The sequence below is a fragment of the Ictidomys tridecemlineatus genome, chromosome 11 (genome assembly GCF_052094955.1).
Source record: "Ictidomys tridecemlineatus isolate mIctTri1 chromosome 11, mIctTri1.hap1, whole genome shotgun sequence".
In the NCBI taxonomy this organism is placed as follows: Eukaryota; Metazoa; Chordata; class Mammalia; order Rodentia; family Sciuridae; genus Ictidomys; species Ictidomys tridecemlineatus.
In genome coordinates, this window is record NC_135487.1 from 121,981,256 (window position 1) to 122,002,283 (window position 21,028).

General features: G+C 37.4%; 1 protein-coding gene across 3 annotated transcripts in view; it reads right to left on the minus strand.

The window, feature by feature from the left end:
• Positions 1-3,240: 3,240 nt before the first annotated feature.
• The window catches only part of LOC110597112 (antigen-presenting glycoprotein CD1d-like), a 61,079-nt gene continuing 43,291 nt past the window's right edge, over positions 3,241-21,028 (minus strand). For all 3 annotated transcript variants that reach the window (XR_013428158.1, XR_013428157.1, XR_013428159.1), the window contains 5 exons: positions 12,693-12,765; positions 8,272-8,394; positions 5,982-6,143; positions 4,494-4,647; positions 3,241-4,313 (listed from right to left, as the gene is read on the minus strand). The gene's annotated coding sequence lies outside the window, so the exon portion shown is untranslated. The remainder of the gene's footprint in view (positions 4,314-4,493; positions 4,648-5,981; positions 6,144-8,271; positions 8,395-12,692; positions 12,766-21,028) is intronic.

Sequence of the window (21,028 nt, forward strand, 5' to 3'; positions counted from 1 at the left end):
ACAAATTTTCTGCCACACATTGTTGAAAACAAGCTGTTGAAGGATATGTATGCAGCTTCACAGAAGAAGAGTTCCATGCGTGTGAATCATAAAGGCATTTGTCATTAAGCTCTTAGGTTTAAGTGCTGTATTTTCAGTCATCAACATTCTTAGAAAAGAGCTGCCCAGATGAATTGTGAAAGCTATTATTTGCTCCCAAGCACCAGCCAACCAGGGAACAAAGAGAGGAGTAGGAATGGGGTGGAGGCATTTCAATGAGTTAGGTTATCATCATTTTAAATATATTCTAATTACTAAAAATATTTTTTACCTTTTCCATGGAATTAACCAATGTTGCCTTTTTTAACTTGATCATAAAATTTTAGATATCAATAGTCATGCTTCTCAGTGACCACTGTCATGGATTATCACATTTAATTCTTGTTGTAATTCTATGACATAGTAGCTATAATCGTTCCTAACTCACAGGTGAAGAATTTAGCACTTGAAGGCTTTATCCAAAATCATATGCCTAGTAAGTGGCAAAACTTTCATTCAATTCTGGGCAGTCATTTTGAAGTCCAGTTTCTTACATGTGCTTCTATTCCATGTATAAATTCTTGCTGTGCCCAGAAAATAATTTTGTTTGTCCTTATCGTGTGGACCACGTGCATTTCCATAAAGTTAGAGAATTTGCTTTCTTGGAACCGACTGCCCTCCTGGGTGAAGCTGGTATCTGGTGGTGTGTATTGAGGGCAAAGGGCGCCTTCCCAGTGCTTTTCTCTCCTCCAAGCTCTCCCGGTGGCCCTGCTCCAAATACTTCTCTAGTTGGACATAATCCACAATGTTCTCCTTCATATCAGCTTCTACAATGCTTGTCAGCCCAAATCATCAAGAAACATTCCCTGTAAAAGTCAAGAGTAAACACAGTCCAGCGATGCCATTAGAGGATTGGCCAAGACCAGAGGGAAAGTCCTGACCTTGCCATGACCTCTTCAAAGACGCTTTCTGCAGGGCCTCAGAATATACAATGAAATCACGGCGGAGGGAGGTACAGGGCAGCTCCATGTGGACCGCGCTTCCAACATTGCTTCATTTTCTAGCTGGATACTGCTCAGCCGTTCATTATTCTTTGCAGTTATATGAAATAACCTCTAATATACAGATTAATTCTCACTGTGTCAAGATCCATTTCTTTTCTAATCTTTTTACTACTGAATTATTATCATACATAATATTGGGGTTTATTTTGACATAATTATACAAACATGGAGTATAATTTGCTGCAAATCAGTCCCCAGTATTTCCCCTTTACCTCTGCTCTTCATCCCCTGCTCCCCCTCCTCTACTCTACTGGTCTTCCATCTATTATAGATTTTTATTAGTGAATTATAGGTGGGTACAGAAAGGTGAAAATCACTCTGGTATACTCCCTCGTGTACACAGGAGAGCTGGGTGAGTTTCATTCCACCATTCTTCACAGTTTCTGTCCCTCCTCCCTCCTTCTCCTCCATCCCCTATCTCTACTCACTTTTCTTCCTTCTGTTTTCATAGGATCTGCATTCCCTTTTTCCCCTTATTTTAGTCTGCATATGACAGAGAACAGTTAACCCCTGACTCTATGGATCTGGATTATTTCATTTAGCCTGATCCTCTCCGGTTCCATTCATTTACTGGCAAATACCAGAACTTCATTCCTCTTTACAGTGAGTAAAGCTCCACTGTGTGCATATATCGCATTTTCTTAATCCATTCATCTGCTGAGAGGCATCTAGGCTGGTTCCTCAACCTGGCTAGTGTGGATTGTGCTGCTGTAAACTTTGATGTGGCTGTGTCCCTGTCATGGGATGACCTTAGATCTTTTTGGATATATGCCAATGAGTGGGTCAGATCTATTCCTCAGTATTATATTTTACTCCTCAATTCTTCTATTTGTCCATTTCTATCTTATTACCAAAATGTTTTGATAAAGTTTCCTCTGGATTTAGGATATTGAATGGCAGATACTCTGACCCCATCATTAAAATTTTTTCATATTTGGAGCCATTTTAATGCTGCCTAAATGTCATTTAACTGAAAAATTGGGGAGCTAATTAATATTTTATTATATTAAGTGTTCTAACCCAAGAATAGAGTACATCTTTTCACTAACTCAAACATTTTTTTCATCCTTCAGAGAACTAAATCATTTTTATATGTATCTGTACTATTCATATGAAATATATTATGAAGTGTTCTTTTTTCAATTCTGAATGCACTATTTACTCCCATTTCTAGTTCTAGTTGGTTGTAGTTAAAAAGGAAAATATCTTTAATTGCACATGTTTATCTTTTCTACTTGAATAAATACCCTTATAAATTCCAGCAAATATTCTTTCAAACAGGTTTGTGTGGTTTTTCTAGGCATACAGTCACAACGTTGGTGGAAGGATTGAGTTCATCTCTGCTTCTCCCACTGCGGGGAGGCGGGGCTGTGGGTCCCTCTGCCTCCACAGCTTCTCTCAGTCCAAAACAAGGGTGTTTCTCCTGTATCCCCAAGGTCACCAGGAAACTTCAACTGTCACACTTCTATACCCACTCACCACCTTGTTTAGGATTAGGCCGCAAAAACTACATAATCTGGGTCAGGTTCCCTTTGAACATGGTGGTAAGAAACCAACTCAACTTCCCACTTCTCCTTTATGGCCTTTGGTCCTTTCAATTCTGAAACACAGCACAAAACATGTAAATTTTCAAACACTAAAAACTGTTCATTAGGAGTCAAATTCACACTTTTGAGTGGAAATTTCTCCAGGGTAGAGCCCTAGTCTCACCAAGCTGATTGGACCATGCTGTGGTACTATTGATGAAATGCAGAATCTATAGATACAGGCCCAATGTTTAACTTCCCACTTTCCTCCCTTTCTAGTTATTTTCCTGTAACTAACAGAAATTAATCTCAGAAAGTTCTAACAAGGCTGCCTGGATCCTCTGTTTCTCCCATCTGTAAACTCCTGTATGTCCACTTCTTAGCTGTGAATTCCTTCTATTGTCATCTCTCAAACTGAGATTATTAGAGGCCCTAGGAGTTTCAGGATTCAGCATTAAATCCTAAATCCATCTCAAGACTTCAAATAAGTCCCACACAAACACAGCAATTGTCTCAAAGCACACTGGCTCCAGTGTTAGGGGTTTTAATTTATCCAATCATATATTGTAATATGATGTTTAGCAATCCCACAAAAATCCCACAGGTAATGAAAATAAATATTAGATCAAAAGTTGAATGTGCAAGAAGGGTTAATTTATTTTCCATCAGTTAACCTGGTTGAGAGCTGTCAGTGGGCTATGTGTGGACTGTCGCACGTCACAGCCTAGTGAATAGGAGAATCTGGTTTGGGGACTTCGGTGGACATTTCCTCCATGAAAGACTTCCCAGACACATTGTGAGCCCGATTCTGCTATGCCTGGTCCCACACAGCACCAGAGATGGGGTGACCTGCTGTAGCCACACATTACCTCTGAGATGGATGTGACCTGCCAAGATGCTGATCAACCTGCTGACTGCAAGACACCATAAAGCAAACCCCATCCCTGAAACCTTACCTTGCCTTTGATGTCCCCCCTAATAAACCAAAGGAGCCATTTTCTAGTTTTCAAGCTCCAGCTCCCATGGGGACTGGACCTATCAGGGCTCCATCTTTAAAACCATCTTTTGTGACTCTTTGTCTTTCGTTCTTCATGAATTATTCTGGACTTTAATTTCTTAGAGGCTTATCCCTCCAAACAGTCATGAATTCTCTGGTGAGGAGCTGGCCACCCCGCGATGTAACCTAATTTCTAATTCTGAGTTCATAGTACATACGGTGGGAAAAATGTAACTTTAGCTTCTACTTTCTTCTCCCAGTCCCTAGAGTTCTAACTCTCATAGTTTGGCCCATGGCACTCTTTCATGACGCCATACAGACTACAGGTGAAGTGTTCACGTTACTTCTCATACAGCGTCTTCAGTCTCAGTGTTCTTTCTGGAATTTCTGTGCCACAATTATGAGTCTAGTTGTCTGGGGAAGGCTCTCCATCACCTGCTGGCCAGTCATACCATATAGTCATTCTCTCTAGGATCTCCCTGTTGGAGATAAGGGAGACAGCCTCCTTCTGTTCTTAGAACCCAAAACATCTCTTTCCCAACTACAAAAACCGAACTAGTCTGCAAAAATTGTTTCCCACTTCCTGTTTCTTCAAGACTTTCTGTCCATGCCATTATGTCCCATGTTCACTGCTTAGAGAAGCACTTGAAAAAAATAACAAAATGACTGGGAAGCTATCTCTGTTTTCTCTCCTGCCACAATCTTCCCCTGAAGCAAAGAGAAATGTATAGTTAGCTTTCACGAATAAAGGGAAGGAAAAGAAAATACAAGAAATAAAAGCATGTTCTAAAATGTCAAAATATTATCTAGCAACATGACTTTAGAATTTTTCAGAAGTGCAGGCACTAAAAATTAAATAATAAATAAACCAAGGAAATACAAACCAACCAAAATGAAAATGGCCAACTTCCCAGGATCTCTTTGATGAATAGCTGGTCTCTGATGTCCAGTCCACTTAACTCAAAACAGGAGAATTATGAACAGTGAGCACCACACTTGCTTGCTTCCCTCTTTGTAAAAACCAAACATTGGCATTTAGTTTCTGCAAAAAGACAAAAAATGTTCAAAGGGCATCCAGGAACTTCTAGTGATCCAGTCCAGAATCAGTGAATCCATTACGTTACTAAAGTATTAAGTAACCAGAGAAGAAATTGAATTTTCTCAAAAAATAGTTATTTGAAGGCTGTGTTGGTCAGCTCTTTGTCTCTGTGACTACAATAACTAACAGGAACAACTTAGACAAAGAAAAGTATATTTTGAGCTCATGGTTTCAGAGGTTCGCTCCACACTCTGACTATTCCATTGTTAGGGGCCTGAGATGAGGTACAACATCACAGAAGAATGATGCAGGGGAGAAAAGCTGTGGGCTGTGGAGAGAGCCAGGCTGAGAGAGGCCGCAAGCACTGCTATAGGCAAAGTCAAAGGGGCACAGCAGGCTGAGCCATTTGGATGTCTCATCTCAGTCCCTTGTGCCCAAGATGCAAAGGTGAAACTGCAGGACTTGATTGCCCAGCTGGGTTTCAAGATTTGTGTTGGTCCCATCCCTTCTTTCTCAGCCCCTATTCCTCCCATTTGGAACGGGCACTTTTACTCTGGGCCATTGTGTCTTGGGTTGATGTAATTTGCTCTTGACCATTACAGGGACTCACAGCCATGAGCTTCCCTGAGTCTCAAATAAGACTTTGCACTTGGACTTTGGGGAAATACTGGAACTAGTAACACTGTGGAGACTCTTGGAGATGGACTAATGCATTTTGTGTTGTGAGATGGGCATAGGCTTTTGGGGACCAGGGATGAAAAGTTACAGTTGTATATAAGGGGTCCCTCAAAAGCTCTTGAGTTAATGTGGGAATATTCAAAGGTGAAATGATTGCACTGTGAGAGCTCTAGCCTAATGGTCCTTCCTGGTTTGAATGGACTAACTGCCAGGTAGCTCTAGCCAGATGCCATGGCTGGAGGAGGTGGGTCAGTGAGGCCTGGAGGACTCTGAGTTTGCCTTGGCCCCTTACCCCCTCTCTCTCTGCTTCCTGACAGTCTGTGAGCTGAGCTGCTCTTCTCCACCACCTCCTCTGGCCATGATGCTCTGCCTCACTTCAGGCCCAGATTCATGGAATCAGTCAACCATGGACGGAACCTCTGCAGCCATAAGTCCACAATGAACTTTCCTCCTCTGGTCAGGTATTTTGATCAAAGCTATGAAAAACTGACAAACGCAAATACTTTTCAAAGTACATATTTTTTGTGAGCTTTCAACAATCCTTAAGCAGCTTCTGGCTTTGAAGTATCCTTTGCTCCTTCCTTGTTTGACTTTTCTTTTCTGCCTTTCATTGTCATCTGTCAATTGGAGTATTTTGGCAGATGCTTGGGGAAAGTTACCTGATTCTTTCTCAGTTTTGATGAACTGAACTTTTCTTGTGGCCTTCCACCATTGCTCTTTACAGGCTGTTCGTCGCTGACACCATGTTGTTAGTTCATTGTTCATCTTCATCCTCTGGGTTCTTTATTTTCACATATGACACATCTATCTCCTTTTCATTTCTGTCAAGCACATCAAGGAAGAATGTCAATGTTTTCCCTGTGTCCTAAAGATAAGCCACTAAAGATTTTAATACTGGCAGCACCATGTCTGTTTGTTAAAGGAAATCTCTTATTATTATTATCATTAGCTGGTAAGGAAGGATATGAAATAAGGGGACAGGTTCTTATTGTCATCTTCATTCACCAAATTCTTTAGGAATCAGTCAATGTCATCTCCTTGGAGACTGCAGGATTTCAGAGAGCTTAACATTGAATCAATAAAAAGATTTCCACATTTTGGGGTCCTGTAGTTCAGGATGAGACAAAAAATAAATGTAAAAAAAATACAAATATAAAAATTGAAATGTAGTGTTGAAATTATGGATGAAACTTTTAATCTCATCATGAAAGATTAACTTGTATGGAGCATTTTGTAAAATAATTAAAAAAATGATTTGTGCATGTTAGTCAACAATAGTATGTTGAAACTAGTGTTTCCAAACATTGGGAAAAACAGAAAGTGAAGACTGTGAACCAAATACAGGAAAATAATCCAGATAATCCTATGACTTTCATCTTTCCACTTGGGGACAATTTTCAAATCAACTCACAAAGAAAGAGAACCCTGCCAGAGGCTAGTTACTCTCACTAAGTTGAAGAGACAAAAATTTAAGTCCAGAGTCTCAGAGAGCTAGGTATAGTGTCAAGTGGCCTAACATATTTATATCAGGGGCCTAAAAGCAAGAAGCTCACCAAAACATTCTCTCTCTCTCTCTCTCTCTCTCTCTCTCTCTCTCTCTCTCTCTCTCTCTCTCTCACACACACACACACACACACACACACACACACACACACACCGAGAGAGAGAGAGAGAGAGAGAGAGAGAGAGAGAGACAGACAGACAGACAGACAGACAGACAGAGAAAGAGAGAAACAGTGAAATTAACTTGATAAACAACAGTGATAAAGAGAAAATTTTGAAACATCCAGGGTAAAATACATATGTGGGGAGGAGATGAGAACAGTTTGTAAGTAACAAAGCAAGCCAGAAGTCAGATGAATGACATCTTAAAATTGCTTTTAGGGCTGGGGATGTGGCTCAAGCGGTAGCGCGCTCGCCTGGCATGTGTGCTGCCTGGGTTCGATCCTCCAGCACCACATACAAACAAAGATGTTGTGTCCACCAATAACTAATAAATAAATAAATATTTTAAAAAAAAAATTGCTTTTAAAAACTATCAAACTAGGATTCAATACCCACCAAATATCTTTCAAACATTAAGATGAAAATCAAAGTATTTCAAAAGTAAAAACTGAATGAATTTGCTACCAGCACAGGTACACTATGAGAAATATACAAGGAATTTCCTCTGCTTGAAAGAAAAGGATGCTAGAGGAAATCTTGGATCTACAGAAAACAATGAAGAGTGTCAGAAATGGTAAATGCATCAGTAAACAGTAAATTTTTTTCTTATTTTTTTAATCTACTTTAAAGGTAACTATGAAGAGCAAAAACCAGTGACCAAGGGGATCCAAGATGGCGAGCTAGAGGAGGCTGCATTCTGTGTCACTCTGTGACCTGGGATTCTAGGAGTGGAAATGTTGCTTCTCTGAAAGTTATTAGAGGACCCCCAACAAATGCTCCTGCACAGGAATCCCGGCCTCCAAGCCCATGCAAGTCTCCAGATCTCAGCATCAACACAGGACTCTGCGCCAATTGCCCACACAGGTCCACTGGCCACCATGCCACAACAGGGCCACCAGCCACAACCCCACCAATGTGGAGCACACCCCAGTAGCCTCCATCTTGGGACACTGCAACCAATGCCATAGTCCCCTACACAAGATAGTCTGCACCTGGGGACACAGGACAGGGTCTGGAGACAGCCACCAGTCACAACACTGCATGCCACAGAGCTGCATCTCTGAACACCCCACTCAATGCCACCACCTGGCCCAACCCAACCCAACACCCCATCTCTGAAGGCAGCCACCTCCATCTTGGAACACCTTTTTTCCCACCTTTAATTGGGGAAACTCCCAGCTTGAAATGTTTTATGGGACCCTAGAAGCAATATCAAGGTACCTATAGTCCCCAACACCCCCCTCCCACAGCCACTAACAGCCACTAACTGGGCACAGTACTTACAGCTACTCGGCTGGTCCATAGCTCACAAAGCCTGGCCCTGAACTGCCCAATATAAAACAGCTCTCCACAATGGGTGTGCATCCCCTACAGCACATCCCACAAGTCCTCTGGAGACAGAGGTTCCTGGTTGGGAAGTAGAAAGGGAGAGGTGAGTGAGATACAATTTAGAGACTAAATAAGAGACCAGGAATTATGAGGCCTACAGGTGATATAAGATAAGATATGAACAGGCCCCAAAGAAGATCCTGGGGTGCAGTGTCCATCAGGGACTGGCAAGTGCTATACCCTACCTCCAGGAGCTGTGCCCCTAAGACCAACCCTCCCACCCTAATAACTTTCACCATCCTGAGAATGGAGATACCAGCAAACAACAGACAGCCCCACCTATTGGATGAGAAGGGAAGCAGGAAAGACATTGAACTCCAACAGAAAAAAAAAAATGTGTTTTTCTTTGAGATTTTTTTCTTTTCTTTTCTTTTCTTTTTAATTCTTTTCTCTCCTTCTTCTCCCTCACTCACATCCCCAATATTTTTTAAACCAAGTACTTTTCATGAATTAGGCTACTGAGAACTGGGACATTTGAATAGTAGATTACAGTTGTGTTGTATACCCTTGTATAGCCTTTCTTCTAACTTTTGTTATGTTTCTTAATTCTTATATATGTTGGGTTTTTTGTACTCTCTCTATTGTCTTCCCACTTACTTGTCTCCCTCAAATCACTTTCTCTCTTTTCTCCTGCTACTAGCCAACTTCTTTAGATTCCTCTTTCAAACTTCCTAAGATCTAATCGCTCTATATCCTCACCTCCTATCTCCTCAACATCTCATCCTATACCTCACCCCCAGTTCTTTGTCCACCTTCAGAAACTGTAGATCCTTTTGCAAACCTACACTTTATATTGTAGATAATATTTAACTCACAATTTCTGTCTATTGTGACAAAACTGTAAACTCATAATAGAAGCTATTTGGTTTAAGGCTGAATATTGTTTGTATTGGGATCTATTAATATTGTCCTCCACCTAAAATCAGAGGTGTTGGAAACCTGCAGGAATACCATTAATCTGTAGCATAAAAACAGTAAGAACTTGGGTCTTCAGTGCTAGAAGGGAAGACATAAAAATAACATTAAAAAAGGGAAGAAAGTGCCTTAAACAAACAAGTTACTACATTATTAGAATCCATGGCCAGCACAGCAGAAGAAATTACAGAGAAAAAGTTCAAGATGAGGAATGATATAAGAGCAAATACAGGCAGCAAAACATTATTTCACCAAAGAGCTACATAAGCAAATACAGGAAGCAAAAAATTACTTCGGTAAGGAGATAGACATTCTAAAAAAAAAAATGAAAATCCTTGAAATGAAGGAAACAATAAACCAAATTTAGAACACAATGCAAAGCATCACTAACAGATTAGATCATTTGTAAGACAGAACTTCATATAATAAAGACGAAATATATATAATCTTGAAAATAAAGTTAAGATGGTAAGAAACCATGAGCAGAACATTCAAGAAATAGGGGTTACATAAAAAAGACCAAATTTAAGAATTATTGGGATAGAAGAAGGCATAGAGTTAAAGGAATGAACAATCTATTCAATGAAATAATATCAGAAAATTTTCCAAACATGAACAATGAATTGGTAAATCAAATACTAGAGATTTACAGAACACTGAGTGTATAAAATCACAACAGATCTATAACAAGGTGAATTATAATGAAAATACCTAGCATACAGAATAAGGAGAAATTTTTTAAAACCACAAGAGAAAGGAATCAGATTACATATAAGGGGAAACCAATTAGGATCTCTGCGGATTTTTCAACCCAGAATCTGAAAGCTAGAAGATCCTGGAAAAACATATACCAAGCTCTGAAGAAAATGGATGCCAAACAAGAATCTGACATCCAGCAAAATTAAGCTTTAGATTTGATGATGAAATAAAACCCTTTCATGATAAACAAAAGTTAAATGAATTTACAAGTAGAAAGCCTGCACTTGGCAAAATATTCTATGAGGTGCAAATGAAAATCAGCAAAGGGAAATATTACACTAAAGGAAAAACAAATCAAAAGAGAAACCAAGTCAATTTAAATACCAAAAATATTCAGAAATATAAATCATGTCTTAATAATAACCCTGAATGTTAATGGCCTAAATTCACCAATCAAAAGACATAGCCTGATAGGTTGGGTTTAAAAAAAAAAAAGACCAAACAATATGCTGCCTTAGAGAGTCTCATCTCGTAGTAAAAAACATCCACAGACTGAAGGTTAAAGGCTGGAGAAAAACATACCACTAGCATGGACTGTGTAAACAAGCAGGGATTTCCATCCTCATATCAAATAAAGAAGACTTCAAGACAAAGTTAATCAAAAGGGATTTAAAAAAGGACATTTCATACTGTTTAAGGGAACCATACATCAATGAGACATAACAATTATAAATACATATGCCCCAAACAGTGGAACATCTACATTCATCAAACAAACTCTGCTGAAGTTCAAGAATCAAATAGACCACAATACAATAATTCTAGGAGACTTTAATACATCTCTTTCATCACTAGACAGATCTTCCAAACAAAAGCTAAACAAAGAAACTATAGAATTTGATAATACTTAACAGACATATATAGAATATTTCATCCATCAATGAGTAAATACATTTTCTTTTCATCAGCACATGGATCCTTCTCTAAAATAGACCACATCTTGGGGCTGGGGTTGTGGCTCAGTGGTAGAGTGCTCACCTAGCACATGTGAGGCCCTGGGTTGAATCCTCAACACCATATAAAAATAAATTTTAAAAAAACTAAAGGTATTGTGTCCAACTATAACTAAAAAATGAATACTAAAAAAAGACCATATCTTATACCATAAAGCAACTCTTAGAAAATACCAAAAAAGTAGAGATACTACCCTTCATTTTATCACTTCACAATGGAATGAAATTAAAAATCAATTATAAAATAAAAAATAGAAGCTACTCCAACACCTGGAGACTAAATAATATGCTATTGAATGAGCAATGGATTACAGAAGACATTAAAAAGGAGATTTAAAATTCTTAGAAGTAAATGAGAACAATGATAAAACATATGAAAATCTCTGGGACACTATCAAGGCAGTACTAACAGGAAAGTTCATTGCATGGAGTTCATTCTCTAAAAAAAGAAAAAGTCAACAAATAAATGACCAACATTACATCTCAAAGACCTAGAAAAAAATATGAACAAATCAACACCAAAAGCAGTAAAGGAAAGGAAATAAGTAAAATCAGAGCTGAAATCAATGAAATCTAAAGAAAAGAAACAATTGAAAAAATTGACAAAACAAAAAGTTGTTTCTCTGAAAAAAAGTAAATAAAAATTGATAAATCCTTAGCCATGCTAAAAAGAGAAGGAGAGGAAAAACTCAAATTACTAACATCCATGATGAAAAAGGTAATATCATGATGGACACTATAGAAATACAGAAGATAATTGGAAATTATTTTGAAAATTTGTACTCCAATAAAATGAAAAAAGTCAAAGGCATAAACAAATTTCTACAGTCATATGATTTGCCCAAACTGAATCAGGCTGATACACACAAGTTAAATAGATCAATTTCAAGCAATGAAATAGAAGACACCATAAGAAGCCTACCAACTAAGAAAAGCCTGGGACCAGATGGATACACAGCCAAGTTCTAAAAGACCTTCAAAGAAGAACTAATATCAATACTCCTCAAATTATTCCATGAAGTAGAAAAAGAGGGAACACATCCAAACTCATTCTGTGAGGCCAATATAACACTGATCCCAAAACCAAAGACACAAGCAATGAAAGAAAACTTCAGACCAATCTCTCTAATAAACACAGATGCAAAAATTCTCAATAAAATTCTGGCAAATCAAATACAAAAACATAGTAAAAAATATAATGTATCATGATCAAATGGGGTTCTTCCCAGGGATGCAAGTTTGGTTCAACATATGGAAATCAATAAATATAATTCATCTCATAAATAGACTTAAAGATAAAAATCATATGATCATCTCAATGGGTGCAGAAAAAGCATTTGACAAAATACAGCACCTTTTATGTTCAAAACACTAGAAAAACTAGGGATAACAGGAACATATCTCAACATTGTAAAAGCTATCTATGCTAAGCCTCAGGCCATTCTAATGAGGTCATTAACCTCATTCTAAATGGAGAAAAATTAAAAGCAAACCCTCTAAAAACTGGAACAAATCAGGAATGCCCTCTTTCACCACTTCTATTTAACATAGTTGTTGGATCTCTAGCCAGCAATTAGACAGAATATCGCCATCTATCCCAGTTGGTGAGCTAAAGCTGGGTTCACAAATCTGACTGTTCAAATAACTTAAGAATAACAGCAAAGAAAGCATGCAAACACATAGACGTACCTTTTCAAAATCCTGGATGGCTCTCCAAACTTAAGGGTCCATGGAAAGAAAAATAGAGAGAGCCACTGGAATTCTTTTTTTTTTTTAAAGAGAGAGTGAGAGAGGAGAGAGAGAGAGAATTTTTAATATTTATTTTTCAGTTCTCGGCGGACACAACATCTTTGTTGGTATGTGGTGCTGAGGATCGAACCCGGGTGGCACGCATACCAGGCGAGCGCGCTACCGCTTGAGCCATATCCCCAGCCCCTGGAATTCTTTATTCTTATATAGGGGACACACAAGGAGAGGTTCTGTGGAACATTCTATCCCAAAAAGGGCAAAGGGGTAGAATTACAAAGGAACAGGTGAGTGGAGCTTAATCTCAGCAGGTGAAGCCAACTCCTGGAGCCCAGCCTCATTATCCTAGTGGAGAAAAAGCCCAAGTTATTGCTGGGTGCAATAATTGTTCAGTGTATCTTGCTCAGGTCTTAAGGGCATGTATTTCCAGAGTGGCTCCTGATATAGCCTCCCTTTCTTAATATAGAAAAGCAATTGAGGAATTATATCTTCCAGTTACTGGACTCTTGGTCCGAGGTTGTCATGATCTACTATTGAAACACAAAAGGTATTAGTAGAAAACATTATTTCAATAACATATGATATAAAATGTTTTAGCATATTTTTAGTATTAACTTTGAAAGATCCAGGTTATTATTATTACTCTGCCAAACACTCATCAGAAGATTCTTAATCTTTTCCCAATTTTATTGGAAAGCATTGGGTTGGCCATAGTAACAGACATATTTAATTGGCATGGCATTTAAGCCTTTCTTCAAACCATATAGCAGAGAGCTCATTGTATTATTCATTATAGTGGTTCCAATCTTACCATCAGCACTTATCTGACTATGAAGGACCTTGGAATAACTTATGTCAAATTATTAAGAAAATTCATTTTGTAAGTTTAGAAACATAGCCACAAAGGCTTCATTGTAGGAACAATGAATAATATTTAAAGCAGTTAGTCACTTCAAGGATCATGAGATCAAGAGCTTACCTAGGCATGCACCTGTTTCAAAGCCTGACCATTAACTTCAGCATGCTAGCTGGCAATAGGACAAAGAAACATTGATGAAGGATCAGTGTCTTTCTTCTCTACTATAACTACTGATAAAGTTAGGCAAGTTGCATTTTTTATATGTTACAGGATATTTAATCATTCTTTCAATTCTCACAGTTAAGGAGTCTTTTAGGTCTGGCAGTAATGTAAAAATTCTGAGGGCAGAAGTCAAACATCAAAACATCTTTTTGGGTGCCATCTCACTGAGGGTTGAAGTTTCTAGGAGACCAGCCTAAAATCTATTCACTTTTTTTAGACAACTCATGTTCTACTGGCAAGACACTTGCACAATCCATCCACTTAGGAAAGCCAATTTCTATGGTAGAATGATTAGGGCAATAATACAATGGTAGGTATATTATGTAAATAACTGGCCTACATAGAAAAACTCTATTTCAATAATATTTTTATTTTGACTATTGTCCAGATATATAGTTTTAATTTCTAATGAACAGCATAATTGGCTGATTTAGGTTTCTCATATACTGCCTTTTCCTCAAAAGATACTTCCAGACAGCTTGTTTACCATAGGTATAACTGATCATTATAGTCAGTACAATTAATCCATTTAATCTAGTTTCATGGGTGGACACTGTGATGCACTTTAAAGGTGGACCTGAGAGATGGGTCCATAAAAGTCTCTCCATAAATTTTATTCACATGATAAGCCTATGAAGCTGCATGGCTATAAATACTGCAGCTGGAAATGTACTTTCCTGTGTCAGGTTTTTCATTTTTGTGATGACAGGTTTAAACTTTCCTTTGAAATCTGATGTAATTTACTGAATTATGTTCAGCAGCAGTAAAACTCTCAATATTACAATTTAAGAAAAGTTTTGAAGTATTTGTAATATCTAGTGTGTGCATGTAAGGGTCCTGTTTTTCCCCCTTTATTTAATAAGTTGAATAAAAGGCTGGTATAAGTCATAATATCATTAGTTTAAGTTATAGACAATAGTGCAAGTATTTAAATAATAAGAAAATATTTAACATCTTTAGTTGGTCTTGAATTTTAACAAAAGTCATTTAAAGGGACTATGGTAAAAAGAAACTTAGTCTTTATTAATTGTATGACTTGATTTTGGTTTTAATAGAATTATCAAAAATGGAAAATATAATAAGTTGTATGTGAAATTTTGTACTTTGAAATTAGTTCTAGATTAACTTAAATAATTATCTTAATTTGTGATGAGGCTAGTGACAGAGTTTTTAATTTAGGAGCTGTGGCCTTTACTAGGGGCATGAGAAATATATAAACATCTATCCAAAATAGGAAGTACACATGCTAAATAAGCCTAGAGTAGATATTTTGTGTTTTTTATTTTTACAAATAAAAAAAGATTATCCTTTTATTTACCAGTCTATGAAAAACTGTCACTATTGTTATCAAATCCAATGTTGACATAAGTATGGAGAGTTAGTATCTCAAATATTAATGGGTAAACACAAGTCAACAGTATTGTTTAAGACAGTGATCTAATTTAGAATTTTATATGACATTGAGTTGGCAATAACACTTTTAGGGATCTTATGTCAAAACAGTCTGTGTTTAAAGAAAAGTTGTATGAACATCCTTAATAACTTTACTTAATGTAGTAAAATTAGCTCTATCAGTTATGTATAATTTATGGCTTTACTAATTTCAAAAAATATCAATGTATGTAGGACATCATCTCATATTATTAAAGTTGAGAAAAGGTCTATCATGTTAAATTTCTTATTAAAACAAGTTATCAGCTGTTGAGCTGATTTATTTATGGGTGTCTGTCTAATATTTTAGGAGTAACTATTTTTAGGGTTATTTTCCTCAGTGACAAATTTTTGTCAGAGGCTTGAAGGTCCTGTTTCAATGTTTTGAGGCTTTCAAAATCTGTTTATAACTTAGAAGAGGAGTAAAATTTTTAACCAGGAAGCTGATTTTTCTTGGGGTAAGATTAGCATTTTAATCTCTTTCTGTCTATGTTTTCATTTTCTTTCATTTGGTTCCATTCAACTATGATGTAACATCCAAACTTGGTTAGGACTAGTTAACCTTATAAATCCCTTGGAATGTCTAGGGCTAACTGGATGATAAACATTTGAAAATGGGTGGCCCCCTATAAATCCAGGGTGCTGTACTGTCTTTTTTTGGGCCTCTCTATGAAAATAGAATTTTTCTAAAGATCTATTATAATCATTTGCTAGGCATCCTGTTTATCTGTTGGATTCCTGTCTTGGGGAATTGTCTGTGTTCCAGACAGACCAGCAGGGTTGTCCCTATGTTGTTATTGGGACACAGTTAGATAAATCTCCTTTAAAACTGTTTTTAAGATGGCCTTCTATTTTAAAGTTTAGCTAAGTCATATATAATATCTCTCTGGCAAAGGTTAGACACCTGGCATATATTTTGAAATATTACAATATATGAATTTGGATCTCTCAAAAATCTCCCTGAATTTGTTCTGGTCTATATTAAGTTTTAGAGGTCCCCGTTGATATTTCTTTCTAGTAGATAATTTTTAAGGCTTTCTCTGTTAATAGTAATAGGCTAGATATGAAAATGAGATACTTTTATTGATCATTGTAATTACCTAATATAGAGACCAGGTGATCCATTTTGATGTTACATGTAAATGAACAATTTAAAAAGAACTGTCGATCTTTTCTTGAGAGAGGTCTCAAAATATACCAATATCTCAGAATGTTACCCTTTAAATAGATGTCTCTTAATTATCTCTTAAAAATTGATTAAAGTTACTTCCCAGTGTAGGGATAAGTATATAAGTCTTACTGTTTCATGGATTATAGGTCCAGTTAGAGAATTTATAACAATACAAATTAATTTCCCACAAAGTTTGAAAATTTTTTTGATCAAAACTAACATATGACTTTAATTTGAAGAGCTCCAGTTTTAATAAAATGTTCTCCTAAATCCCACAAATATCCAACAAACAGAAGTACTATGCAGAATCAGCAGTGATTATTCCTGATGTCTTTGAATCAATCAAATTTAGTCTCCAAGAAGAAGTGTCAAAATTGGAATTTAAGTCAATAATTTAAAACATTTATTGTTTGATCAAGGATGTATGAATTTAATTCATTAAAAATTTATTCTTGTTCAAACAGCAAGAATTATTAGGAAGAAGATTGATATTTTAATAAGCTCTGTCATGTCAGATTGTAGGCAAAAATCTTGGCTTACATCAGCATAATAAAATCAGGGAGAAAAGCCTGAAATATCCTAGAATTAATCAGTTCAAATTTTTATAGTAAGTCCATTATATATAAATCTGTTTTTCAATTATTTTAACCTTCTATATCATCTGTCTAGATAATGATATGAAGATTTCCCTATTTAGGAAAACTGTTTTATCATTAAAATCTAGAATAGAAAGACTTTTGTTTTGCCCAAAGATGATTTCTTTCTTTTTCTTAGGACCTCCAATGTGTGCTTCCTCTCTGTACAAGTGTCTTCTTCTCCTTTTAGAATTTTTCTTGATTATATTTTGGAGCAATTTCTGTAAATCTTAGAATCTAAACAAATTTATTGTACCTTGATAAGAAGAACTATTTCATTGAAAATATAGTTAAAGCCCTTAGACATTTTGGTTGACAGAATCATATCTGTTTATCAACTTATAAAAATTTGTACAATAATTTGAGAATTAGAGATTACTTGATGGTTGCATTATCTCTTGAAAGAAAAAAAATTATAGTAAAATACATTTATCTTAAATATTTGTTGAAGGATAAATATTTGTTAAGATAAATACTTGCTGAAGGAAAATAATTAGAAGCAAATAGATATATATAATTAAACAATTAGACATATATTTTAATTATTATATGGATTAAAGCATATAGATTATTTAAATAAATGGAAAAATATGTATTAAAAATAAAATTTAGAATTACAATTATCTTATGAAACCATATGGTTCTTAAAATATTTTGATCCATTTTAACTTATTGTTAACTAGGAGTAAACTCTTATCTCTATGTGACTCCATAAAATTTCTGTGTATATTTCTGTCTATATTTTGTATTTACACAGTTAGGAACCAAAAAAAATAAGGATATTTGATTGTCACAAGAGGTTGTGAGAAAATTATCTCAGATTGCTGATCTTTTTATTTAATCTTGTGATAATCAAATGTACTCTTATAATCTTCAAAACTAAAGTATAAGCAAACATATGCATTACTCATAAATGTAACATTATCTCTGCAATTCTCCTTAATCATATATCCATGAAGAGTTCCTAAGGGCACCTGTCAAGGGATAAAAATCAGATTATTTAGTTGAGAACATGTTAGAAGAACATCAATGTAGAAGACTATGAAACCTAATTTTTCCTGAAAAAGAGATGTCTTTCTTAGTGAGAATGTATTAAAATTATGAAGAACTTTTCTAACAGCTGGGTGCAGGCCTTGTAATTCCAGTTATCAGCCTGTGTGAGAAAGAAGGATATGTTAAAAGCTGGGAGGCGGAGCCGGAAGTTCTGGTTGAGTGACAGTAGGAAGGACAAATGGGAAGCCCATGAAAAATGTGGGAGGTGGGACTTATCCGACATTTTGTCCAGGCCATGTGGCTGGAGCACTCTTCCTGTTCTCCATAGTCCAAAGTTTTGCCTGAGGTCCTGTCTGTTTCGCATGTTTTATTAGCAGTAGTTCTGATTGAAGCCCTGATATGCCCAGCGATGTGTCTGAGGCTTGTGAAGCTAGCACAGTGCAGCTGCTGCTGCTATTGCTACCACACACTGCATTTGCTTTCAAGTGCATGGTTGTCAAGGTAATGCCAGAGTGTCGAATTTGCGCCAAAGGTACCCTTTGCTGTCTGCTTCTTTGCCTGTCCTGCAGCTGCACCTGGTTCCCATGATGTGAGCCCCCTGTGGCGCTCAGCCATTTCTCCGACCTGTGTCTATGTTGCTGGGGCACAGCTTGTATCTAGTAACTTGTGTCCATGTCCCCCAGGGCCGTGGGCCCCACATTTCCCTGGCCATTGGGCCAGTTGGCATGAGGTGAGACAAGGGGAGAAGGTGGGCATGGCTGCCACCCCCCCAGCCTGGGCTCCTCCCAGGAGAAAGCGCCTGCATTGCTGTGCCCTGGGAAGTCAAGTCTTCCCAGAGCTTTCCATTGGTCGCATTCCATCTGATTTGTCCACTTTGCCCACCCAGGGTATCACATGTGGGCGTTTTGCCCTTTGTCCTAGGGCCACATGGATGTCCATGGTGGGGTCATGTCAGCAGTGCTGCCATTGCGTGTTGCTCCCAAAACTGTCCCAGATGTACAGATCTTGCCCTAACTGTTCCTGTTTGGAATCCCTCAGGGGCAGCGCCACCTGGGTGCTCCTTGGGATGTCCCACTAGAACTCCGGATCCATAAGTGGGCCAGCTGTCCCACTCAGGTTGCCGCAGCTGTGCCTCTTCCCTGCTCTCTCCCCTCACAGCTCATGGGTGCCCCCAAAATCCCCCAATTCAAAAGCGGTTCCAGGGGCAGATGCTGGTGCTGGCAGGCCTGCATTTGGCACCTAGGCCAGGTTATCCAAAGGGTAGAGCCCTGCATCTGTGTGAGAGCAGCTGACTTATAGTTCACTCGATTTTACTTTTTGGTAAGGATGCAGTGAGAGGCTCAGCAGATTTATCTGCCCAATTCAAGTTGTCTAAGGAATTCTAGAAAGCAAAAATCAAATTAAAAAATTAAAAGATACTTTACTTTTTTAGAAGCAGAGAACTTCTGGAATTTTAACATCCCGCAAATAAAACAATCTCTCCTCTCTCCCTTCATTCTCTAAATATTAAATTTCCAGTACATAAATTTAAAAATTCTTATCCAAAACATTTCAAACCACAAAAAAATCCACATTAGTTTCACAATAAGTCATAAAAAGCGTGCTTATGAGTGAGGGATGCACTTTGACCTATGCATTTTATCAACTACCTTAAACATCCCAGTGAGGCCTCCATTTATCACCATCTGTCCCAGCTGGTGACCTAATGCTCAGTTCACAAATCTGACTATTCCAATAACTTAAGAAAACAGCAAAGAAACCATGAAAACACACAGAAGTACCCTTTCAAAATCCTGGATGGCTCTCCGAACTTAGGGGTCCATGGAAAGAAAAAGAGAGAGAGCCACTGGAATTCTTCATTCTTATATAGGGGACACACAAGGAGAGGTTCCTTGGAACATTCTATCCCCAAAAGGGCAATGGGGTAGAATTACAAAGGAACAGGTGAGTGGAGCTCAACCTCACCAGGTGAAGCCAACTCCTGGAGCCCAGCCTCATTATCCTAGTGGAGAAAAAGCCCAAGTTATTGCTGGGTGCAATCATTGTTCAGTTCTCTTGCTCAGGACTTAAGGGTGTGTATTTCCACAGCAGCTCCCAACAATGGATGAAAGAAAATAAAGGGACACAAGTAGAAAAAGAAGAACTCAAACTATCACTATTTGATGACAACATAATTCTATAATTAGGGGATCCCAAAAATTCCACCAGAAAACGTCTAGAACTAATAAATGAATTCAGCAAAGTAACAGGATACAAAATCAATACCCATAAACCAAAGGTATTTCTATATATCAGTGACAAATCCTCTGAAAGATAAATGAGGAAAACTACCCCATTTACAATAGCCTCAACAGAAATAAAATACTGGAGAATCAACTTAATGAAATAGGTGAAAGACCTCTACAATGAAAACTGCAGAACACTAAAGAAAGAAATTAAAGAAGACCTTAGAAGATGGAAATATCTCCCTAGTTCTTGAATAGGCAGATTCATATTGTCAAAATGACCATACTACCTAAAGATGTAAAGCAATTCCAATCAAAATTCCAATAACATCTATCATAGAAATATAAAACTCATCATGAAATTCATCTGGAAAAATAAGAGACCCAGAATAGACAAAGCAATCCTTAGCAGGAAGAGTGAAGCAGGTGGCATCACTGTACCAGATCTTAAACTATACTACAGAGCTATAGTAACAAAAACAGCATGGTATTGGCACCAAAATAGACTTGTAGACCAGTGGCACAGAATAGAGGAACAGAGGCAAACCCATATAAATAGTTATACTAGACAAAGGTGCCAAAAACATATTGAAGATAGCTTCTTCACCCAATGGTGCTGGGAAAACTGGAAATCCATATGCAGCAAAATGAAATTCTACAAAATTCAACTCAAAGTGCATCAAGGACCTAGGAATTAAACCAGAGACCCTGTGCCTACTAGAAGAAAAAGTTGGCCCAAATCT